Here is a 22,448-nt window from a genome sequence, read left to right as displayed (position 1 = left end):
GCTCAGAGCTACCATACCTGTCAATGGTTTTAGGGCAAGATTTTTTCCCTATACCAGGGTCTTAGCCTCACTCTCTGCTCATGACTTTTCACAATTTCCACTTGAAATATTGTCTTTATGTTTTTAACAGAAATCTGTTCTTTCAATATACTCCATAAATCACAGAATGATTTGCTGTATCTGTGTGGCTGACCCAGAAGGTTGTCTTTATTGAAATTGAGGGTGCTTGTTTCTATCCAATGGGTGGGGATTGTATCTGTGTGGGGATGAAACAGGTGTGGGTGTTTTGTTCTAATCCCTTCAACTCAAAGAACCAACTTCATGGCTGAAGTCAAGCTGAGAATAGATCCCTCCCCACTGGGCAAAGACCTAGCTACCAGGACACTTTCTGTCTGGCATCATTAAAGCCCACCCCTGACAGCAGAAGCCCACGGGTGTCCTTTTTCCACCTCATGCCCCCTGTAGTGTGTGCAGGCTAACTATCACACTTAATCACTGCAGGAAATCTGACACATGGGGACAAAGATCTTTATTTTGTAGAGGGAAAACCATTCTCAAAGAGATTAGCTGAGTTTTCCCAAGGTCATATGACTAGTGAGTGAAGGGGGAAGCTCCCCACACCGGCTGACTGTCCAGTCCCTATGCTCAGTACACATTTCTGTACCTGCAATGCCTGGCATGTGGCCGCAGACGTTGCTCTACAAGGTACAGGCTGCAGACCAGCTGCACCAGCACCTCCAGGAACCCGTTAGCAATACAGATGCTCAGGCACCACTGCACAATATGAACCAGAATCTTCATTTACACTAAGAGCCCCAGGTGACGTCTATGCACATGGAAGTTTGAGAGGCACAGAGACAGGGCTTCATATGCGGTTACTAAATAAAGTCATAAAGAGAATGAAAGAACTTCTTAAAATATGTGGGATAGGTCAAGAAGTTATGGTATCAGTCACATAGGAAATCGAGAAGACACCAGAGGGAATGGATGGAAGGCAACGTACAAAGGACAGCAGAGAAGAATGTCTCTGCAGTAAATATCACACTAAATGGGCTCAGTATGAGTACTCAATAGGACACAGGGAAAAACAACATCAATTCATACCTATAAATGAAAGACACACTTCAGAACACTTAGGATAAGGAAAAAACTCACAAAACTTCCAGAGAGAAGAAACAGATTTACCAGGGAATGAGAACCAGAGATACAAGTTGCAAGAAGAAAATGGAATAATAAAAAAAAAAAAAAAAGTCTGAGGGAAAATATACTCGAACCTAGAATTTCACACCCAGTGAATTATTCAAAGATGAGCAAAGAACATTGATTCAGTCAGGATTCTTAGTGGCAGATCACAGAATTGTCTCCCTCAAGTTCTGGCAGAAAGGGACATGTTATAGGCTCTTAGGTAGCTCACAGAACCTCTGGAAGGCCAGAGAACCAGGCCAGTGGGACACACAGCCAGGAACAAGGCAGCCAGAGGCAGAACACTGACTTAGATCTTGGGGTGGAGCTGCGAACAGGATCCTGGAGACACCATTCCAAGCAATCCCTCACTCCTCCCACCACACTGTCCTTTGAAAGCTGGCTCCCACTCTGCTTTTAGGTTAATCTTTCGGCCCTGGGGACTAAGAGGCCTTCAGAAGTCCTCCATTCAGTGCCACCTGCTGGCAGGTAGGACTGGGTGGCTGCCAGCAGGGAATCACATGTCAGCTGGCTTTACGAGGGAGGAGACAATCTGTTCCAGCACTACTTGGACGCAAAAAGAGCTGTTCTACAGCATGCCAGATTTTCAAGGAGCTGGGGAAAGCCCACAGAATGCCAGTTTCCTGCAGGGTCAGGATTGTGCCATTTATCTAACAGCAGGCACAAGAGTAATCACTTTCTCAGCATTAAGGGTAAGATTTTCTGAAGAATACCTCCTGCATAAAAAAAAAAAAATGCAGGAAACATATATGTGTAGAAAACTCAGTGGTAGGAATTGAGTCAAAATTCATAGCCTCTGGGTTTTGGTACCAACCTAAGAGGTTACTGGAAAATAACCAGTAGATTCCTTTAGCCTCTTTATTTCAGATTACCTTTCAAGCATTAAAGATTCTCTTTTCCTTCTATAATACAATTTCAATTTTAATAATTTTCTTAAATAAAAATAACTTTATATTTTGGGAATATATTAATAGAATATCTATGTATTTGCATTTCCATGATGATTAGTGATGTTAAACATCTAATATACAAATTTTTAAAGCTTTTGATTTATTTTGCCAATCACTCTCCAGAAATATTTTCACAACTAAAGCTCTTAACAATAGTGGCTTCTTTGCCCTCTCCACCATCCATGGGAAATATTTATTGTATAACTTTTGAACAGCACTGATCACATACAAGAGAAATGTTGCTGTAAGCTCCTTTGATTGCAGTTATACGGTGCTTCATTTCTTCAGTATTACACATAGATTTAGCAGGCTTTGGCACTAAAAATATACTTATTGAATTGAAAGCTACATTTTCAAACAAAGAATTGATCTTTAGAAAGATTACATGGGATGAAATACCTGATTTGACTCTTTTAATCTGCATTTTTTCTGCCTCTCCTAACCCTGCGCCTCTAATTCGCAAGTATTCCTGTGGTTTCCCATCTCCCTGCAGACTCCTTGATGATAGTTAAGTTTACTTGTTGAATCCCTAGTTCATTTCACTTTCCTTCTATTGACATAGTCAGTAAACAGCAGTTATCCTTTTATAAATAAGAAAGGAGAGGAGAGCAGGAAAGCATACTCTTCCTAAGTGAGGAAGCTCACATGTCTTGAATGATGGCCCAAGAACTCATGGACATGTTGTGCTGCACCCTTTCATCACAAGTAACACTTCCCTTTCTCTATCCTATTAACTTTCAGGTGTCGAATCTAGTAGTCAATCTTCTATTAATATCATGCCCTTCAGTTAGGAGGGGGATGCAGCCAAGTAGCTTCTGCTCATGCTTTGTGCCTTGAATCTCAGATTTAGTGACTCTCGCTTTATCTGTGAATTTTGACAATACAATTGACAGAAAGAAGAACTTCTAGTTTAGACCTTATCTGACAAAATCCCCTGTCTTGTGTCCTTGTACCCCACCCTGACTTTTTGTGCCTTTCTAAACAAAACAAGGAAGAGACATTCGGTTTCTTTCTTAGAAATATAAAATAGGTAAATAGAAACACATATATTCTACCCTAACACATAGGAAGCCATAAAATGGCTCAGCCTTTACACATGCTTTAAAAAATGCATATATGTGTGTGTGTGTATATATATATAAATATAATGATTGTTTATATGTATGTATGTATATATATATACACACATGTATGTATGTATATATGTATATACATATGTATATATGTATATATGTATATATATACATACGTATATATGTATATATGTATATATATGTATATGTATATATGTGTATATATGTGTATATATGTATATAATGATTGTTTATATGTATGTATATACATATATACACACATATATATGTATGTATATATATATATATGTATATATATATATATACATACATACATATAAACAATCATTATATTTGGGGGGGGCATTTAAAGAAAAATCACCACCCACCTTTCCAGAGTGAAGAAAAGGAATACATAGCTCATATAAGTGGAATCATGCAGTATTTGTCTTTCTATGACTGGCTCATTTCACTTGGCATGTCTTCAAGTTTCACTAATGTTGTCACATATTGCAAAAATTTCCTTTTATTAAAAGGCTGAATTCCATGGTATGTATGAATCACCTTTTCTTTATCCATTCATCTATCTATGGACATTATTTGTTTCCACACGTGGCTGTTGTGAATGATACTACAAATGGCAAACAAGTATGTGGGGAAAAAATGCTCATTGTCACTAATCATTAGGGAAATTCAAATCAAAACTATAAGGAGATATCACCTCATATCTGTCAGGATAATTAATATATAAAAGGGAGGCAGCAGGTGTTGGTGAGAATGTGGATAAACTGAAACATTTGCACACTGCCTGTAGGGTTGTAAAGTGGTGCAACTACTAAGGAAAACAATACAGAAGTTCCACAAAAAGTTAAAAAATAGAACTACCTATGATCCTTCAATCCCACTTCTGTGCATTTATCCAAAAGAATTGAAACCAGGATCTCAAACACATAATAGCACTCCCATGTTTAGAGGTGCATCTTAAGATATGAAGAGATGAGATGAGGTCAGCCAGAGGCCCAGGAAAAGTAAAAGTCTCACGCACAAGAGTGTCTGCAGTTTGATACTGTCCACTTGTTAAGCAAAGAATGAAGTAAGCAGAGGCTAAAGCACTGATGTGTGTACAGGGGATTCTGTATCACATTATGGAACTTGGCTTCTGTAACACATTATGGAACTTGGCTTCTGTAACATAAGGCTGGGTGTTCACCAAAGCCATTTCAAGAGTACATGAAGGAGTTAAGATGGTGGAGTATATGGGGACTCTGAGCTTATCTCATCCCCAAAACACAGCTAGATCAAAATCAAACCCTTTTGAACACCTTGGAAATTGATCTGAGGATTAACACAACAATCTGCACAATTTGACTGAGATATCTTGGCAGGTATACAGTGCAGAGAGGTGAATTGGGGGAGAGAAAAGCCACAGTTCCAGGGAAGGTAGGGAGTTGTTTCCGTGGAGAGAGGATGGAGAGAGAAAGAGAAAGGGGGAGAGAGTGCAGAGTATTGGGATCATGCAAGAAAATACTCCCCCTGAAAGTAGCTGGAGCGAAAGAAAGAGAGAAGGAGTGAAAACACTCACAGTTGACTAGACGAGAAATCTGTTCCCCAAAACCATAGAGGGGGGAAAAGGAGAGGGTTTCAATACCACCAGTTTTTTTTTAATTTTTTTTAACGTTTATTTATTTTTGAGACAGAGAGAGACAGAGAATGGGGGAGGGTCAGAGAGAGAGGGAGACACAGAATCTGAAACAGGCCCCGGGCTCTGAGCTGCCAGCACAGAGCCCAACATGGGGCTCGAACTCACAGACTGTGAGATCATGACCCGAGCTGAAGTCGGACGCTCAACCGACTGAGCCACCCAGGCGCCCCTCCGCCAGTTTTTTATAATAAACAGCAGAAGGCAGAGTCTGAGTTTCAGAGCTCAGTGCCTGGCAGTGCTCCAGTAAGGAAGAAGGACGAATCCCCAGTCCCCAGGAGTGGGCAGCAGAGCTGTCTGAGGGGCCCCTGTGCAGCAAGGGGAGAAGAGGTATTCCTGCTTGGAGTGTATTTGATAGAGACAATACGACCCCTCCCAAGGCAAAAGCCCCAGTGGGCCACAGAGAGCTGCCAAGTTTACTGGTATAGGAACAAAGATATAGACTGAGGGCAAGCAAACCCTGGCTCCTGCTGTGTGCTGTGATTTACCACAAACTCTGAGTCTCTGTCTCTGTCTCTGTGTGGTCACACAAGTGTTTTTTGGGGGAAAAATGGCACTTGGCCATTGCTTGTCAAGACCCTTCTCCCAGAGGATCAGCATGGGTCTGAGCCTTGGGGATCTCTGAATTGTGGATTTTAGAAGGGGAAGTCAAACTTCCAAACTCATTCTATGAGGCTAGCATTACCTTGATTCCAAAACCAGTCAAAGATCCCCAAAAGGACAATTATAGACCAATTCCCCTAATGAAATTGGATGTGAAAATTCTCAAGTAGATACTAGCAAATCGAATCCAACAATACATTAAAAGCATTATTCACTGTGCTCAAGTGGAACTTATTCCTGGGATGCAGGGTCGTTCAATACCTGCAAATCAATCAACATGATACACCACACTAATAAAAGAAAGCCTAAGAACTACATGATCCTCTCAATAAATGAAGAAAAAGCATTTGACAAAATGCAGCATCCTTTCTTGATAAAAACCCTCAAGAAAGTAGGGATAGAAGGAACATATCTCAACATTATAAGGGCCATACATGCAAGCCCCATAGTTAATATAGGGAAAAACTGAAAGCTTTCCCTCTAATGTCAGGAAGACAACAGGGATGTCCACTTTCACCATTATTATTTAACATTATACTGGAACTCCTAGCTTCAGCAATCAGAAAGAAAGAAAGAAAGAAAGAAAGAAGGAAGGAAAGAAAGAAAGAAAGAAAATTCAAATTGGCAAGGAAAAAGTCAAACTTCCACTCTTTACAGACAACATGATACGCTATGTGGACAACCCAAAAGACTCCACCAAAAAATTCCCAGAACAGATACATTAACTCAGCAAAGTCGCAGAATATAAAATCAATGTACAGAAATCAGTTGCATTTCTATACACCAATGATGAAGCAGTAGAAAGAGAAATCAAGACATTTATCCCATTTACATTTGTGCCCAAAACTATAAAATACGTAGGAATAAACCTAATTAAAGAGGTAAAAGATCTGTGCAATGAAAATTATAGAACGCTTATAAAAGAACCTGAAGAAGAGACAAAGAAATGGAAAACATTCGATGCTCATGGATTGGAAGAACAAATATTGTTAAAATGTCAATACTACCCAAAGGAATCTAAACATTCAATGCAATTGCCCTCAAAATAATATCATTATTTTTCACAGAGCTATAACAAACAATTGTAAAATTTACATGGAACCAGAAATACCCCCCAATAGCCAAAGTAATATTGAAGAAGAAAACAAAAGCTGGAGGCATCACAATTCTGGACTTCAAACTGTATTACAAAGCTATAATGATCAAGACAGTGATTGTAAGGGCACAAATACAGACACATAGATCAATGGAACAGAATAGAGAACCCAGAAATGGACCCAAAAATGTTTGGCCAACTAATCTTTGGCAAAGCAGGTAAGAATATCCAATGGAAAAAAAAATATCCAATGTTGTCTCTTCAACAAATGGTGCTGGGAAAACTGGACAGTGACATGCAGAAGAATGAACCACTTTCTTACACCATATACAAAATTAAAAATAGATGAATGACCTAAATATAAGACAGGAAACCACCAAAATCCTAGAGGAGAAAACAGGAAGCAACCTCTTTGACTTTGGCTGCAGCAACTTCTTACTAGACATGTCTCTGGAGGCAAGGGAAACAAAAGCAAAAATGAATTATTGGGATTTCATCAAGACAAAAGTCTTCTGCACAGTGAAGGAAACAATCAACAAATCTAAAAGGCAGAATGGGAGAAGACATTTGCAAATGACATAGTGGATAAAAGGTTAGTATCTAAAATCTATATGGAACTTACCAAACTCAACCCCCACCCCAAAATATAACCCAGTGAAGAAATGGGCAAAAGACATGAACATGAATAGATGCATTTCCAAAGAAGTCATGTGGCTAAGAGACACATGAAATGATGCTCAATATCACTCATCATCAGGGAAATGCAAATCAAAACCACAATGAGACACCACCTCATATCTATCAGATTGGCTAAAATTAACAACCTAGGAAACAAGAGATGTTGGCAAGGATGTGGAGAAAGGAGAACACTTTTGCACTGTTGGTGGGAATGCAAACTGCTATAGCCACTCTGGAAAACAGTGTTGAGTTTCCCCAAAAAGTTAAAAATAGAACTACCCTACAACATGCAATTGCACTACTAGGTGTTTATCCAAAGGAAACAATGCTGATTCTGAGGGGCACATGCACCCCAATGTTTATAGAAGCTCTATCTATAATACCCAAATTATGGAAAGATGCCAAATATCCATAACTGATGAATGGATAAAGAAGATTTGGTATATTATTCAGTGATCAAAAAGAATGAAATCTTGTCATTTGCAACAACGTGGATGATACTAGAGTATATTAGGCTAAGTGAAATAAAACAGTCAGTGGAAAACAAATATCAAATGATTTCACTTATACGGACTATAAGAAACAAAAGGAAGAAAAAATAAGATAAAAACAGAGAGGGAGGCAAACCATGAGAAGCTCTTTTTTTTTTTTTTTTTAGTTTTTTTAACATTTATTTATTTTTGAGAGACAGAGAGAGAGCATGAGCAGGGGAGGGGCAGAGAGAGAGGGAGACACAGAATCTGAAGCAGGCTCCAAGCTGTCAGCACAGAGCCTGATGCGGGGCTCAAATTCACAAACAGCGAGTTTATGACCTGAGCCAAAGTCAGACACTTAACCGACTGAGCCACCCAGGCGCCCCATGAGGGACTCTTAAAGCAGAGAACAGGGTTGCTGGTGGGGAGGTGGGTGGAGGGATGGGCTAAATGGGTGAAGGGCATTAAGAAGGGCACTTGTGTTGAGTACTGGGTGTTATATGTAAGTGATAATCACTAAATTCTAGTTCTGCTACACTATATGCTAACTAACCTGAATTTAAATTAAAAAAAATAAAAATAAAAAGTGCAATGACACAGCCAATTCTGGGATCACACACTTGACCTGCTGAACTTTGAGAAATGGATTTGGGGGGATGGAGTAAGAGCTAGAGGCAGGTATCCAACAAGCGGTCCATAGCAATGATTCAGGAGGGAGAATGTGAGGGCATGAAGTGAGACCATGCAAGGAAAGGTGGGGAGAATGGAGAATTTTTTAGGTAGATTGAGTATGAGGGAGAAGATAGAGGAGGGGAGGAATCACTCTGGGCATCTGGGTTTTTCGTTTAGGAGATTGTGTGGTTGGCAGGTACTCTAAACTGGGCAATAACTCAAGAGGATGGACCCATTCAGGTCTGTACATAACAAGTTCCATTTTGATGTCCAATTTGTTGTTTTGTTTTAAGTTTTTATTTAAATTCCAGTTAGTTAACATATAGTGTAATATTAGTTTTAGTATACAATATAGTGATACAACACTTCCATACATCACCTGGTGCTCATTACAACAAGTGCACCCCTTAATTCCCATCACCAGTTTCACCCATCCCCCAACTCACCTGGTAACCATCAGTTTGTTTTCTATAGTTAAGAGTCTGTTTCTTGGTTTGCCCCTCTCTCTCTTCTGCCTTTTACTCATTTATTTTATTCTTAAATTCCACATATAAATGAAATCATATAATATGTGTCTTTCTCTGACTTATTTTGCTTAGCATCATACTCTCTAGCTCCATCCATGTAGTCACAAATGGCAAGATTTCATTCTTTTTATGGCTGAGTAATACTCCGTTGATGTCCAATTTGAAGATTCCTTGAAACTATAGGAAGAACAGCTCTTGGCTCAGTGCTTCTTAGACTGTTTGTGACAAAGTTTTTAAAATTTCCATTCCATCATGAACAAAAAAAATAAATAACTAGGAAACATGAAAAAATGAGTAAGTAGGAAAAGTTAAAAAAAAGCATACAAAATACAAACCCAAATAAAAATAAAATGACTGTCAATTAGAAGTTAGAAAATTTCTAACTTCTTACTCTCAGTTTCTTTACTTATGTTGTCATGAACCTATAACAGTTTGTCTTTCAACAGGGACCACACTTTCAGTAACACGGGCTATAGGCTATAATTAAAGATTTGAGGATCAACATAGATTTACCCTATATTTGTTTGGCATATACTGGCTTAATTTTGTTTTTTGTTTTGTTTTGTTTTCTCCCTATTGCCATCAGGATAAAATCAAAACATCTTATTAAGGCTTACCAATTAAATTGTTTTTTAGTTCAGAGCTCCTCAAACTTTACAGTACATAGTAATCTCCTGGGAATCTTGTTAAAATGCAAAATCACATTCAGTAGGTCCAAGACAATGAGATTCTACATTTCCGTCAGCTCCTAGGTGATGTTGATGCTTCTGGTCTATGGACCACACCTTAATAGCAAGGTCAATCAATTGCTTCTCAACCCTCATTATGTGCTTCCCAATCACGTGGGGTGGTTAGGCTGGCACCTCAACCACAGACATTCTGATTATGTTGGGCTGGAGAATTTTCAAAAGTTCCCTGGGTAATTGGGGCAGTCATGGTTGATAGCTACCAACCTGTAGCATCCCTTGCCCATTTTAACCCTCCTGTGAAAGGTAGGATGCCTAGCTTCTCCTTAGCAACCCACACTAGCATGGAGCCCCCAGAAGCCATGGGTAAAACTTATGATTGGCAAAACACTGCACATAATTAATGCATGCAACTAAGGTACACAATTTTATGACTTTGAAAATATGTCTAAACTTGTACCATCATATTATTGGTAATTTTTTTTATGGATAACATGTATAAGGACCTAGAAAAAATGGGATTTTAGAAACCAGAAATTCTAGGGTCTCAAATATCAGGTTAACAAATGTTCTGGTTTGTACAATTTATGGCCTGCTATCATCCTAATTTATAGTTCCCCCTCTCACTCTTAAAAAATGTCCTCTTGTGAGTAATAAATAACATGGTGGATCTACTTATAAAAGAGCAAAATATGATCACACGTAGATGCTCTGGCACTTGCTCCTATAGGGTTTCTTTGTGTATTGATGGCAGAAGAGCGGTCTGGGGAGCATCATGGAGCTACACAAACTTGATTTACCTTAGCTTTGGTAGGTCAGGTTTGTGGGAGAGTTGACAGGCAGGACCTGGCAGTTGCCTTGAGCTCATGGGCTCAAAGATTTCCTTTTGATATACATAACCTTTCCTTCCCATATGATCTCAGTCATTGTTCTCATCAGAAACTATGCCTTAATTACAGGTCTCCTGTGGACAAAGACATTTTTTGCTTTGTGAATCACTTTTGTTTAGATGTAATCATTCTGCTTCACGGTAGAGCAGAATCTCTCACAACATACTGTTCACCCTAAATTTCTCCCTTATTATAAGATGGTAAGTTTTCCTACCAATAGAACTGCCTATCCTTTCCTCATCATGTGTTACATGATCAAAATTTTTATCTCTTTATATGTGGGGCTAACATCTGGATTTTTCATATACTTCTCCCCTGATTGGTATAACCCAACATTGGGCTTGCCATTATAAGCTCAATTCAAATACTGACAGCCCATTACATGGATTGCTGGTTACTATTGTTGACAGTTGACATCATTTACATTTTTCACTGTGTTAACATTTTCTTGCAAGATGTCTCTCTGAGAAATTAAGAAGAAAAAAGTGGAAACATATTTTAGACAGTGGGTGTTGGGAGAGCATTACAGGGGTCGAAGAGGAACACCTGGATGGCTCAGTCAGTTGAGCATCCAACCCTTGATTTTCACTCAGGTCATGATCCCAGGGTTGTGGGATTGAGGTCCACATTAGGCTCTGCACTGAGCCTAGAACCTGCTTGGGATTCTCTCTCTCTCTCTCTCTCTCTCTCTCTCTCTCTCTCTCTTTCCTCCACCCTACCCCACCTCATTCCTCTTCCCTACTTGAGGTCTCTCTCTTTCTAAAATAAAAAAAATAAAGAGGTACCTGGGTGTCTCACTCAGTTAAGCATCTGATTTCAGCTCAGGTCATGATCTCGTGGTTTGGGGGTTCAAACCCCACATCAGGCTCACTGTCAGTGTAGAGACTGTTTGGGATTCTCTCTCTCACTCTCCCTCTGCCTCTCATCTGCTAGAGCTTTCTCTCTCTCCCTCAAAATAAATAAATCAATTTTAAAAATAAATAACTTTTAAAAAATAATATAATAAATAAATGGGACCAAAGAGTCTAAGCTTATTTGATATGATAGTTCTAACCAGCAAAACACCAAATTCAAAAACTGACATGTAAGTATTGGGGTATTTAGAAGAAAGGCACTTAAAGCAAATCTCAAAGAAAATTTTGTGAGGGACAAGGTAGACCCAGGTGAGTCAGGACAACTAAGTAGAGCTTAGTTTACCAACAGTGACAGTGGCTATAAGAGGACAGTTGATAGATTTTAAAAAGAAAAATGACCATTGCAGGTGTTTTGTGTGGTTATGCACAGTTGCTTACAGTACTGGTTTATTTTACTTAATAGTCAAGTTTTATGAAATATCATTAAAATGAAGATGTTTGAACTAAAAAAGATTTCACCATGCAACACATTTATGGAGTGTCAGAACACAATTATTTGTCGTGAGATATATTTAAGTTTATTATTGGAAACAGTATTATTATTGGATTATTGGCTGTTATATAGGGATGTTCAGAATGAGTTGAAGCCGCTGGCAGCATTTAATGAGATTTCCTATTTTTCCTTCATTCATTCAGCTTTTAATAACCAGTAGGCCTTGTCTCTTATCTCAGGGGCTGGCAACAGATAGTTGCTGGAGAAGAACCACCCACAAGGCAGCTCAGGACCTCAAGTGCTGCTGCAAATGGTCTTAAGCATTTTAGGACCATCTCTTTATTCGGACCAAATCCTCTTTATTATGTGGTGTGCTCTGTCATAAATGATAACACTGAATTTCTTTTTGTTTGCTGACAACATGCCAGCTAAGCTCTGTGCAGTGTTGCAGGGAAAACATATTTTCTTTGAAGTATTTGCTTTATGGCTTTTCAAAGGTTTGTCCTGTTGCTAGCGACCTCTTTTGTATCTCACATTTATATATATAGTCTAGAATTGGAGAATTAAACAAACAAACAAACAAAAAACCACAGCAAAACCCTGATTACTATTTGGGCACCGATTGAGTTTCATGTGTCCTTCTATCCTGGTAGGTAATGAACTAAGTTCTTTAAACGTTTTCATTACGTTTCACCATTCCTTGAAAATGTCTAAGCTGTTTATGTGCGAGCATGTACAGGCTCTCAGTTATTCATTACATTAAGCAGGGGGTAAAGAAAATGGTATGGGGTCCTTTTGGACACACAGGATTTTAACATCACAGGAATTTATATGCAAGCCTGATATATATAAAGCAATACTCTGAGTAAAATGTGTAATTATTGCAAAAAAATTTTGAGAACTCTGCTATCGTTTGCTGTGGTTAGCACCATGGAGTCTATTACCCTATCTTTCTTTTTTTTTTTACATAGTTCATATCACAAATTTTAAGGTAACTGCAAGCTATATTCTTCTACTAAATAATTAATGTAACCATTAGTAGAGGCAGTTTACATGGCTGGAAGCGTCTCCATCTTTTATACAGTTCTTCCTCATTAAGTGTTTTGATGATGACGTGACAGACTGCCTCCATTTGTTGGGGATGTCTGGAAATTTGACAGTTTCTTTTTCAGCAGTCCTTAGAGCCCTAGGGATTTGGTTTTTCCTACTATGTTGAAACTGTGTTTTTCATTTTAAATTCTGTGATTTGCTTGTAAAATTCTTCCCATCTCTGCCCCTTGTGAATTTTGCAGTTGGCATGAAATGAGAAAATTGAGGTATATGCTACCAGTAGAATGACACTTATAAGTACTTTTTTTTGCCTCGCTGTAAACCTGTCTTGAAGTCCTCTCTGTCCTCACAACAATGCATCTGCCAACACAGCAGCAGTGCCCTTGGTTTTTCTACCAGGGCCATGGCAACTACCTCCTCTTTGGTTTTTCTCCCTCAGTTTCCTTCTCCTTTGTTCAAGTTTCTTTTCACATGCCACTTCCTCAAAGAATGCCCTGGTCTCCCAATGGAAAACAACACCCTATCACTCTCTTTTCTATTGCCTTGCCTTATGTCTCTTTGAAACATGTACCTGCCATTACTTGAAAATATGTTTATTGACTCTTTCCCCTTTAGAATGTAAATTCCATTGGTTAATGGACATTGTTCCCTGTCCCTACAGCAGCTAGACAACTCCCTAGCCTACAGTAGATAGTTGATAAACATTTGTAATAAAGGAATAAATATCACTAGGTCTTAACAGCTTAACACAGTAAGAATTTCTAAAACACACTGGTTCTAATCACACACACAGCCACAAAACTATGGTTAGGTTCCTGTTCAAGATGGTGACATAAAAAGTGAACTCACTTCCCAGGAACACACGAAGTGTAGGGCTACACACAAAACAATTCCCTCTGAAAAAAATATTAAAAAGAGGCTAAATGACTTTAGTGTACTGAGGCCAAATGAAGGTCCATACTGAAGTCAGTAGGACAAGCTGGTGCACAATCAGTCTCACCAAAAACCCGACCCCCCTGGCCCAGCGACAGAGACAGAACTCAAAACCCAGAACTTCTCCCTGGAAACTGAAGGGTTCAAACCCCTCATCAGGCATCCCCCCCCCTTTAGAAATGAACCTGAGAAATAAGCCCCCCAAAACATTCAGCTTTGAAAAACAATGGGGTTCCTGGCCACGAGATCCACAAGACTACAGAGACCTGAGAAATAACTCTTAAAGGGCTTGTACCCTCAGACTCACCTTTTGCAGGTCCCAGAGCATAAGCAGATGATCCAAGGGTGCCAGACTTGGGAGAGGCCCATTTACTTGTCTTGGAGCCTTGGCTCTAGGGATAAGCATCTGATTTGACACATACTAAGGGGCTGCTATGGTGCTATCTGGGCATGGAAACTGCTAGATGCCATCTTTGTGCTCACCCTCCACCTTGCTTCAGTTGGAGACCTTGTCCATCAGCCCCTTAGGAATTCTGTCATATATAAAGGTCAAAAACATAGAGTTTCTCGTTTGGGAATCATCCCCGACTCCAGTCCTTGCACTTACAAACCTAATCTTGACCACTGCACCAAGAAAGAAAAAAAATATGAGACAACATAGACAAAAAAAGAATACCAGCACCTTTCTCACTCCCTCTTCCCCAGATCCACCAGAAAAAGCAAGAACTCTATCTCATGGGGACACTCCTTTAGCCCCATTCATGTTCATGCTGCATGTGAGCACACACTTGTGAAGCCGTGTAAGCCAGCCTTTCATGCTTTTATCATCACCCCTGCTTTACACAACCAATTTTTTAATCACTATTCTAAATCTCTATCAATCTAGTAGGGTGAGGAGGATATCGGTCTGTCCATTATTGGATGTTATTGGCTATAAAATGAATTCTTTCTGAAGAAATGATAGTCAACCATCCAAATTGGTGGAGTATCTTCTGTTCTGGTTTTTTAAAAGTACTCTAAGCACGTGCATCTACCCACCAGGTAGTAAAACCTAGTCTAGAGTCAGTGTCTATCCCTTTCAGGACCCATTTGTAGACCTCCAGGGATACCAGCATCAGTTTCACTTGCCAGCTCCGTTTAGGGGTTTCCCACCAGGGAATCTGCCACATAGCCATCTGCAGTTTCTGTCTCTTTTGCTGGCAGATGGAATAGCTCTTAATGGCATTGTGTGCCTCAGAGGATACATGTTTAACATGTCTAGACTTAGCCCATCTCTGCATTGCTGCATTGCCCCCAGGTCTACTCATTTTATGGACCCAGGTGGCCATTTTAGTGGAGCACATGGGGATATCTTCTTGCCAATTTATCACTTTCAAAACCTGCAAAGGAATTCTTTTGATGGGATTTGACATGTCCTACTTAATGCACCCTCAAATTCCCATCGTGATTTCCTTAGCACCATGTCCCCTATGGTCATCCCTTTTAGAGGCCAGGTTCCATTGTCTTTCTACCTGACTGTATGGACAGGCAACTGGTCACTCTGGCAGCCATGCAAGCAGTGGATTGAAGACCAGGTCGAAGACTACTGCATTGGTCCAGAAAAAAAACAAAATGAAAGCTGAATGAAGGAAGGAGTAGTAGATGTGAGAAGATTTCTCCAAGATGTATGAAGATTTCTCTTCACATTAATGAAATTGAATTGATAGTACTTTGGTAACCATTGGATGAAGAAATAAATGGAAAATAATTCCCAGGAGCTAGCTTAATTGCCATTTACTAAAAGTGGTAATGCAGAATAAAGTTGAGATTTGGGGTCAGTTGTTGAGTTTCAGACGACTCTAAGACATCCAAGTAGAGATACTCAGGAAGAAGATGTATCTACTTTTAAACTGTGGATTCAAATTTGTAAGTCATCAGCTCTCACCTGGATAAGATGCGAAGGGCCAACACTAAGAAACACCAATATTTAATGAGTAGAAAGATGAAGATGAGTCTACAAAGGATACTGTTTATATAGAAATGAGAGAACAAGGAGAGAGAGATATAGTCAAGAAGAAAAGAACTTGTCAAAGTAGTGTAATAAGGCAATAATTTATATTTTGTAATACAAAATATTGTAATATTGAAAACTGGAGTTTTGGTAGTTTGACATTGGTCAGAGCAGGGTCAGTGGAGTAGTGGGAACAGCAGTTGGTGGAAGGAAAAATTGGAGGTCAGGACATGGAGACATTTTATGGATTGTTCTGTTGAGGTTTTTGGCAAGTAGGACACAGAGGAAATTTCTCTAAATAAATGAAATACATGATAGACCAATACAAATTGGGTGATACAAAAAGTAAAAAAAAAAGGCAGTTATTATTAAAGATAATATCTATTTTGAATTTACTGTATGAACTGTACTAAGAGTTTAGCATGCATAACTATTTTATTTGAATAAAGGTTTAATGAGGTAAGTAACATCATGCCACTTTAAAAGTCATAATAATTGGGACTCAGGTGACAAAGCAGGCATGTAAACCCCAACAGTCAGCCTCCAGAGTCCATCTTCCTAGCCACTGGACTATGCCTCATGTATGTTTATTGAGTTGAAATATGCAGCCTAAAAATGTTTAAGTGTGAGACTCTCTTCTGGAAATATGGAGAATAAGCATTATTCTTTTTCTATATTGTTTATTTTTAAATGTTTAAAGAAAGCCCTCACATTATTCCACAACTCTTTTTCAAGGAAAACACCCCCAATTCTATCATTGTTCTTCAAATAAAATTCACTTCTCTTTAGGCTTACAAATCTTTTGTACAAAAAGATTTGAAGTTTACAAACTTTCTATCATACCAGTCATTTTACTCCAACATTCTCCGTCATTCTTCTTCAGATAAAATGCCTACAACTGAAAACAACATGCAAAATGATGTCAAACCATCCTTGTTCTGACACCAAGCAACAATAAGAGCATACTAAGATTATACTTACATTTCTTGGTTCATAGTGTCCTTTAAAATAACTAACACTTTTCAACTGTCAAATTCCAGTAAGAAATAGTAGTAAATCCTTCCCAATTGGGCCCAAGATTCACTGATAAACTTCTTAAGAAACAGATTACTCTAGACAAAGTAAAAAATGCATCTCTACCAAAATGTTATTTGATGTCAAAAATAAAGGAAATTGATGGAATTCTCATTTCTTATAAATTGGTAATACCAAAAGGGTTCAAAATTTGCAATTTTTTCCACTTTCAGCAAATAGTAGAAAAAGTAATAAATAACAGCAACAACAAAAAGCATAATTCTCTTAAGTCAGGTCAATTAAAATTGATATTTTCCCAAGATAACGGAAATACAAAGACTTCCTCCATGTACTAGTCATGCTCTCTGTTATCGTGACCTCAGAAAATAAAGGCAGCTCTCTTCCTTTAATCATTTCCTATGGACTCCAACCACTCCTATCCATTAGTCAGGACTACTCCAAAGGATGCCCACATACCCAAACCTGCCCATTCAAGAGCAAGGGGAATAACGAAATACACCTTCAAACTCTCACCTCATCCTAAACACCTAACCAAGAGTCTACAAACAAGAACACTCCATTTTAAACAGTAGGTCATTTCCTGGATTAATGGGGTACTTCAGAGCTTCTGCTAGGCTCTGAGTAGCTGTGGCACAATCCCTAAAAGGCTTATGGCATCCAGACCAAAGTGCAAAGTGGACTTTGCACTCAGCATGGAGCCTGAGCCCATGCTCAACTAGCTGAAAGCATGAGCATTTAGTAGGCAAATGTCCAAGGTGTACACCAGAGATTGCAGACTCCAGGCACAAAGGGAGAGTCAGGCCTGCATGTGGGGTGCATTTGTCCTGCAGGGTTTTTGTTTTTACATGAGAAGTAGCAGATGGTCCATATGATATTTCAATTAAATGAGAAAATGATGAATTGTTTAATAAATCACACTGATACAACTGGATATATATCTAGAAGAAAATAAAAGTGGACCTTCATCTTTTAATATTTACCACAGTGAACACAAAATTATTTATCATTTTGAATATATCATAACATAATAAATGCATGTATATATACATTTGCACGCATACATATGTACACTTTCTAGAAGACTTCATGTTAAAAATAAGGATGGGTAGGACCTTCTAAACTAGAACTGCTATATAACTTCCCTTTTCTATTTTTCTCTGGAAATCATCTCAAATCTTCCCTTTCTCCTTTATCCTTCTCAAGCTCACCACACTACCTCCAAACAGCATCCTGTTCCATTCAACTGGTTAGAAATTCTTACCATTTTCCTCTTTTATTTATATCAGATGCTTTGCCTTTTATTTGTCTCATTCACGCAAATAGACTTCCTCTTTGATTTTTCAATTGAAAAAAAAGTATTTAAGCCAAAACAAGTATTTGGTAGTTTAAACTATTCATTTGGTTTAGAAATTAATTTTGCTAAATTAGAAAATGTCCATGGTAAATTGGCTTCAGTACTTTGGCTAACCCAGCAGAATAGCCTGTCAGAAATTATGTTGACTGAAAAGTTAACTTTTTCTCTCTTACCAGGTTCAAGCAAAATAAAAATAATGGGAATTTAAAGTTTGTTAAAATTTGTTAAATTTTAAATTTATTAAAGCAAAATTTGTTTAATAATTATGAAAATTTAAATTGTTAAAATCTGTTATAACACCACACTGAAAGTCTTTACTGATTAATTGGAGTGCTTTCCTATATTTGTACACTGAGACTTGGTTCCTTTCAGCCCTTGATTGGTCAACTTAGTCATAGTGGTCAGTTGTAAAAGGCTTTCCTTTGTCAAATTTTCTCATAAACGTATACTTGTAGAGAGCTAGTACTGTGTAACCATACTGCCTACATTAAAATCTTAGATACACCACTTACAAGCCATTTGAATTTAAAGAAATTGACTTTCATGTGTTCCTATTTTCTTGTTTTTAAAATCTAGATAAAACTAATACCCACTCCTTGATAATAATGGTTGTGAGTTCTTTGTTGCTTCTGTTGCATCTGGCCCTTTTGAATTGGACAAACCGTACCTGCTTGATCAATAGAATACAGTAGAAGTAATGCTGTGTTTAAGAGATTGATAGCTTCCTCTTCTCTCTTAGAGCACTTGTTCTTGGAATACTGCTACCACACTGTGCAAGACCTCAAGTAGCTACAGGGAAAAGCCATTCTAGAAAGGAATCACCCCCAGCCACCATCATTGGCTGGGCTGCCAGTCATTAGCCAGCACCAATTTGGCAGATGAGATGAGTAAGTTATCTTAAAAATTGAGATACCTCACCTATACCAATTACCACTTACAGCACAGGTCAGCTAGTCCTACCAAACTATGCCCACATCAGAGATTTGTGAGTCAAATGAATTATTGTTTTTTTAAGCCAATAAGCTGTATATCATTTGTTACTCAGAAACCAGTAACACAACAGTATTCGTTCCCTAGAAGTGACAAAAATCTAAGACATGTGACATTGGCTTTGCGACCAGGTAGAAGGTAGAAGCTGGAAATGTCTCCAGAGGGTTGCTTCTAAGAGCTGGAAGGGCCTTTCCTAACTTAGGGCAGGTGTAGATTTGAGAAGACATATTAGAATAACTATTCACTCTCAAGTTTTTGAAGTTTATGCTCAAAGTTTTAAAGTATAAAACAATTTAAGAAAGAAAAAGAGATCAATTAGTCTAGAATGTAATTAGCTGCTTTGGATCCAATTTAAGGGATTGTAAAATAAGCTCTATCAAGAAAGTCTTAAAGTTCTAGAGATTAATTAATACTGGAATAGAAGTGGCTGGGAAGATTTGCCAAACAATACTCAGTATATCACCTGGAGTTTTTCTCCACTGACAGGACAATAAAATATGTGCTTAAACAACAGCAGGAAGGAGACAGGCTAAATTAAAAATACACTTGGCAAAAGAGTTAAACTTGTAAGTCCTGAGAAGGTATAAATCAGTCACTTTTCCTCCGGGGGACATCCTGACAAGAAGCTGGGAGATGAACTAGTTGGCCTCAGTATTCATTTGCATGCTTCCAGCTGCAAGTAATCCTTGTTCCAACTGCTCCAGCAGTGAAGTCCTGTATTCACTTCAACACAGCAGGAGACCAAGACCCCTACCAGATTGACTGGAATACTGGCTCAGTTACATTATCAAGGGTCCAGATTCTTGGGTACCTGAGTCTTTGGTGAGGCTCATATCCTATCCTTACATAACTACACCCAGCCACAAGGCTCAAGTTAGTCAGCCATATCTCAGAAAGAAGGGAAAAATAGATTCGGAGGATAACCACAATCTGGAGCAAGGAGTTAGTGGCAAACAATACTGAGTTTAGCTTGTATTGCTTTGCAGGCTGATTGGAAATAGTTTTCACTTGTGTTAAATAGAGTCCAAAATAAGAGACAATGGAGCCACTGTAGTAAATAATACAGAATTGTGTATTTCAAAGTTACTAAGAGAATAGATCTTAAAAGTTGTCATCCTAAAGAAAAAATTCTGTAACTATGCAGGGTGACAGATGTTAACCAGACTTATTGTGCTGATCAATGTGCAATACATAAAAATATTGAATCATTGTGTTTTACACCTGAAACTAACATACTGTATGTCAACTATACCTCAATAAAAAAGAAAAAAACAACAACAACAGCAAGCAGTGAAGACTTGCAGATAAATCCTGTGCCCAAAAGGGTAGAGACAGAACCACTGGAATTATCTTTTTAATAGATACAATCAATAAGACTAAGAATTCAGGACTAGTGCCCAGCCAGGAATCTTTCACATGGTAGTAGGTAGAGGCATAAATGCCATATTGACACATCCTCAGCCTCCTGCTATAAAAGCAGTATGCTCCTGCTCTGAGCTGCTCTGACTTGGAGACTTCCCCATTCTACGTGAGTCACATGGAAGAAACTTTAGGTGGATATTGTTGGAGAACCAGGGAGCCAAGATGAAGCTGTGTCCACTTTCTTTTTTTAACTCAACTAGTTATTTGCACTGCTTTGGGGAGTACCTTATGGCAGAAATAACCTAGGCTGACAAAGAATGGCCATGCTTAGACCCAAAACTAGGCCTTGGTGGTTTGGCCTTTCTCATCAATACGATGTTCTCCATCCCATGAAGAGTCGGTGCTGCCCATTCTCTGCCAGGTGCAACACAGCACGAGGCATTTGGTGAAAAGGAGGAAAGCAGATTATGTCCGACACCTGCAGGTCTTCACAGCCCAGCTTCTGAATGAGTTAACTTACTGTCTTAGAACAAGTACACAGAGCTGCTACTTTGCATTCCATCACCAAATAAAGCCTATTTTGAAATATCTTACATTTTGGATGATTTGTACTATCAGTCCTTTCTAAATCAATGATTGAGTGCAAAATGAAAAATGTAAAATGCAAGATGTTATCTACATCCAAAAACTTAAATAGCCACGAAAACCCAATGTGTATTTTCCAAAAGAAATATTTAAAAGTCATGCTTTAATTTTCTAACAGAAAAATCGGGGTCATTAAACCACTTATTGCACTCATCCCCAAAAGAGCCATAGTTAGCACCTTATGATTGTTAACTTCTGGGCCTGGTCCTTGTTGAAGGCAAGAGGATTGAGACAACCCTGCAGATTATACATGCATTTATTATCCTTTTATCTTTGTTTGAATCCTAGGAAACAGAACTTCCCTCAAACATAGCTAATCGTGCTGTAACACACACACACACACACGCACACACACACCACACACACTTCCACAGATGACTCAACTTTAAACAGATTGACATCAAATGTCTTTTAAGACTATGGCAAACACCTGAGGGTTTTAATACTGAAGTATGTGACAGCTAATGTCAGACAACCCTAAGCAAATTAATTATTATACAACACTGAACTTCAAATACCTGAATACACAGAAGTCAGATGACAGGGCAGCTGCACTGTAAGGCTCCAGGGAATATCATGTACATGAAAGACTGATATGGTGCAGAGTGAACCCTAGACAGCTACACACGGTATCCCAGAAGGTTTCTTCTTGCTGCCTCTCAACTTTGAGCTGTACATGACACAAGGATTTCCCACTGCTGCTCTTTTGGATGACAACTCTTTTGAATGACAGCTCGTGTCAAAAACAAGCTCCCCAACTTCCAGATTCTATCACTTTACACATGGTGCCAAATGAATGTGCTCGAGCTACTACCAACCTGTCAGAAGTTCATCCCCACTCACCATGAACTCCAGCTACTTCTAAACCTTCATGATGCTGTCTCACATGTTCTAGAAACAGGTCCCTCATGTTCTTCACCTCCAGCTTCACTGGATCACTTTGCCGCTGCCTCCTCAGCTTCTGGCCACCACAAGTATGGGTTAGACAGGGTACACCTGGGGGGCTGGCAAGTATCTCTGGACCACCTACCACCCATGCACTGCTCCCCTGATGAGATGGAAGACAAGGTATTTATCAGACTCCCTTCTGCCTCTGTCTCCTGGGTGAAGGAGCAGAGGAAAGAGATAGTCTTGTGTAATGTCACAGCAGAAAATTCAAGAAAGGATGTAATTTGGGTCTCTAATTGGGATA

This window comes from Panthera uncia, chromosome A2 (assembly GCF_023721935.1).
Source record: "Panthera uncia isolate 11264 chromosome A2, Puncia_PCG_1.0, whole genome shotgun sequence".
Taxonomy (NCBI): Eukaryota; Metazoa; Chordata; class Mammalia; order Carnivora; family Felidae; genus Panthera; species Panthera uncia.
The sequence above is the reverse complement of the archived record's forward strand: the minus strand, read 5'-3'. Positions refer to the sequence as shown.